This window comes from Girardinichthys multiradiatus, chromosome 2, assembly GCF_021462225.1.
Source record: "Girardinichthys multiradiatus isolate DD_20200921_A chromosome 2, DD_fGirMul_XY1, whole genome shotgun sequence".
NCBI lineage: Eukaryota > Metazoa > Chordata > Actinopteri > Cyprinodontiformes > Goodeidae > Girardinichthys > Girardinichthys multiradiatus.
This window is the reverse complement of record NC_061795.1, coordinates 45,892,069-45,896,212: the sequence shown is the minus strand read 5'-3', so window position 1 is coordinate 45,896,212 and position 4,144 is coordinate 45,892,069. Positions and strand designations below refer to the sequence as shown.

General features: G+C 41.0%; 1 long non-coding RNA gene across 1 annotated transcript; it reads left to right on the top strand.

The window, feature by feature from the left end:
• The first annotated feature begins 1,650 nt into the window (after positions 1-1,650).
• On the top strand, positions 1,651-3,152 carry LOC124859074. The gene is made up of 4 exons (XR_007036007.1): positions 1,651-1,665; positions 2,167-2,310; positions 2,452-2,514; positions 2,582-3,152. It is a non-coding gene; the product is annotated as an uncharacterized LOC124859074 (long non-coding RNA).
• The last annotated feature ends 992 nt before the right edge of the window (positions 3,153-4,144 follow it).

Below are 4,144 nucleotides of genomic sequence, written 5' to 3'. Positions count from 1 at the left end.
ACGCCCAATTTCTGTTGTATTTAGAATTAATAGCTGGTCCCTGAATAGATTATTGATCCGAAATCACCTGCCTGATTTTGGGCCCAGACTGCAGCCATCAAATAGTCATATTCCACATGTTCTCTTTAAAACCATCGATTCTATTTTAAATGTTCCTCAATCTACAAACCTGAGAGACTGACACTTATAACATTTTCCTTTACTTTAAGGTTCTGTTCATGAGGTCTTTGATCCCATCTTCTGTACATGATCCATTTATCTTTGTTCACTGCTCGGCTTTCTTCAGTCAGTTTGACGCCATTTCACTTTTTAAACAAAGTAGTTAGGCAGAAATCTTCAGGTTCTCCCTCTGATACCATTCCTACATGTCTTTTTAAACAGTTGTTTCCTTCAGTTCTTATAAACCATTTTTCCTATGGAGAGGTTACCGATGTTTTCTTAAACCCCTCAAAGAAAACTATTTTTAATCCAATTAAATGACTGTTTAGAAATGGGAATTTCTGTTTAGCAGTCTGATTTTAAACATCTCCATAGCACTAAAACTGCTTGAGAGTTTTTAAATGACATCCTTTTAGCAACTGATTCTGGAAGCTTTGTGATTTTGGTACTTTTAGACCCAACTACAGCATTTGATACTGTTGACCACTGTATTCTAAAATCCCCAAAGCAAGGGGAACCCCAGGAGGACCCCTGCCCAGTACAGAGCAGAGCCCCAGGTAAACCAGCCAGCAGCCACAGTGCAGAAGTCCCAGGGAGTTGCAGCGACAAGCTCACAGACCCTGCCAGAGCAGATCTAGCCAGAAACCTTGGGGCATATCACCCCCCAGCAGAGGCCTGACAGAGTCAGGGGGCCCAGGCCCCACCAAACAGCCTGCAGAAGTGAGCCGGGACACACCAATACACCAGCAGAGTGTGTAACTTCACAGTAAAATGTCCTGGATTACACCATCTGTTGTTCACAAGTACTGCCAGTCCACCTCCTCTACATTTGCTGCTTCTCTTTAAATCTCTGTCTGCTCGTATGGTTAAAAAGCCAGGCAGAGAGATGCTGGAGTCGGGGATATGATCCTGCAGCCATGTCTCAGTAAAACACATAATACTGCATTCCCAGTACTCTGACTTGGTCCTTTGTAGGGCTTGGAGTTCATCCAACTTGTTTCCCAACAATCTCACATTGCCCATCATAATCGACGGAAGAGATGGTTTGAACTTCCTCCTTCTCTCTCTTCTCTTAGCTCCTGCTCTGCATCCACGACGTCTCCTTTTCAACTCATCAGGGATTTGGGGTTGTAATTGAAGTATTGTTTGAGCTTTTGAGATATTAATCAGCTGCTCCCGGTTGTAAGAAACAACCCCGTTGCCATGGCAATGCATCATAACAAATGTCCAAAAGTAGAAAAGTATTAGGATAATCCAGGATAAGTATTAGATAATCCTACATTAAATCCTCTAATCAAATCACTTTTTAATATTTTTATTTCTGACAACCCAAATCTGTTGGCACATGTACAGAAGATTCTCTATCCATGTCATCTGTCATTCTCTCTATGCCTCTTTCTGGCCAAAGTGTCAGCAGACATTTTGTGATCCAGTGAGCACCTGGATTTCAAACGTGCGCAAAAAAAATGCGCCCGCAAACCGTTTCAGGCTTTGAAAATCGCACTGGTAAGGGATGACATTTGCATATCCTCCTCCCAATTTGCGCGTTTGGGTCATTATCATATGTTTTGCATATTTATGAAAGCAGAAATGCTAAAAAGTTTGCACAGTTTCCACACACAATCGGTTACTACCTCATTTGTAGATAAGCTTTGCTAACACAGGTTTGCGTAGGGTTTTGTACACGCAAATCTTTTGAAGATCAGGCCCATAGTTCACAATAACTTGGTCAAACAGTTGTGAGATGAGAAAACTGAAATATTAATACCTGGGTAAATTCAGGAGTGAGCATCAGACAGAAATAAGATCCGGATCAGATGTAGGATCAGAATTAATGGGAATAATGAGGTTGTTTAGTAGAAATATTAGACAATGATTCACTTAGGAGATTAAAATAATCAGATTTTATTCACATTAAATGTATTGTGAACACAGCCCATGAAGAATTAATGTAAACATTGGAAGAATAAATTCCTGCATGTTAGTGGTCGGTGTCCTCTGCTGCAGGTGTTCTCACTGAACAATCAGATCCCATCAACTGCAGCTGGTCTGAGGTTCATAAAACTGCAGCTCTGCATGTTATCACTGCCAGAGTAATCTGATAGCACAAGTCTGGTTTCACAGAGGTCTCTATAGCAGTTACAAAATGAGGTAAAGTTTTGCTTTGTTAAGGCTGTTTAATCCTGAATTGTGACATTGTTTCCATTGAGATCCAAGGATGTTGGATGTTGTTTAAATGTAGGATCTTCTCATCTAAAATGTTATGAACTTCATGATGTTCTTTGTCTGCAGGACACTTTGGATTTCTTTCCTGTTGATGGGAAGCATCACTGTGCTCCTCAACAACCAGGGAAGGTGTGTCCAATCATGAACTCTTAAAAAGCTGTTAATTTCTTACTCTAACTTTAAAATGCTTCCTCAGGTAGCGAAGGTGAACAGCCAGTGTGGTGGTATGTAGCTTCACCTTCACAGGAACCATCCAAGCCAGTCTACTAGAACCCCAGTGGGAAGCTGGTTGGTTCTGGCAGTTACCCAGGAGTTTACTACACCAGCAGTCCTACTTATGGGGTCCAACATGGCAGCCATCAGCACCGCCAGCATGCAGCTCCAGGAGACAACAGTGCTCATTTTGCAGAGGAGAGCTGGAGCTCTTCATCTGATACCAGCGGTGCAGATGAGTCAGTCTTCTCCCCTGTAGATGAAGAGGATCAAGTGTACGCCTAAAAGTCCAAGTCACGATACAACTGTAAGCGGCTGAGGTTCAGCCAGTTCCGCTACAACCCAACAGAACCGATTGTCCTCCAGCCACCAGTGTTTCCCCATCATGGGAACATTTCCCATTATCCTGGCAAAAAGGGTCACTGAAGATCTGAGTTGCACTTCAGTTGGTATGTTCAGTCCCTGCTACTGATGATCTGACTGGATTGTTTTGTTTCACTTGCGGTCCTGCTGTTTCTAACTGTGTTTTAATAAAAACTGACGTTTCTTTGCAAGTCTCAAACTTTTTCTCTGGGGGGTCGATCCTGCCAGTCAACATGTTGTTTAAACAAACTCTAAAAGTCTAGGTTTTCCCAGAATAAGGAAGGGCTGCACACTTAAAAATTCATGTTAAATTCTGATCGATGAAGACCCAGAAGGTTTGAAAAGCCAGTTGACTGCTGCAGTACAGTTGAGACTACAAATGTTTTATGTTTGTGCCATGATGTGCTGTTGGGATTCCCAACACTTGACTCCCCTTTAGTTGATCTACAGGAAAAATGCAGGTTGTGGACTAGAAGGAATTGGGTGAGGGATGAACTTCAGCCATTAAAAGACTGTAAGGATTATGATTATTTAATATTCATCAAGAATTATAATTTAAAATCATAATTTGAAATTTTTTTTATTTCTTAACCAAAAATCATTACTTACAAATAGAAATCAGAGATATCCTCTGGTGTTGTGATTATGGGCTCAAAGCTCTTTAATAATAAATTATTAACCAAAACCACAAACTGTCACTGTTTATTCAACCACTTCACCGAAGGTGGGGGAACTTCGACCTTGTTTTGACAGATAAATCACTCTTGCACGAAATAAACACAAACGCTTCTCTTAATTATATATATGAAGATTTATTGAAGCCAAATAATCCTGATATACCATTATTCTGGTTCAAAAACCTTCACCTATCTAACAAGCACCATTCTACACAAAGGGAATAAAAATTACTACCTGATAAAAGAAAAACATATGCGCATTTAGTGTCTATGAAGATCAAACCAGTAGTTTTATGGAAAAAATTTGTAATTTGGGTTAAATGGAAAGAAATCCTCCTGGTGCTGATGTCTCGATTGCAGCGATCAGCTGGTAAAACGGTGGAGCCACGCCCCTTTAGCCACAACCACTTGATCGCCCCAAATCTTGACAAATGGTCATAAAACTCTGAGGCGGGAACTCAGTGGAAAATCTCCAGCAATAAAACTGCTACAAGGAGGGGTCACAC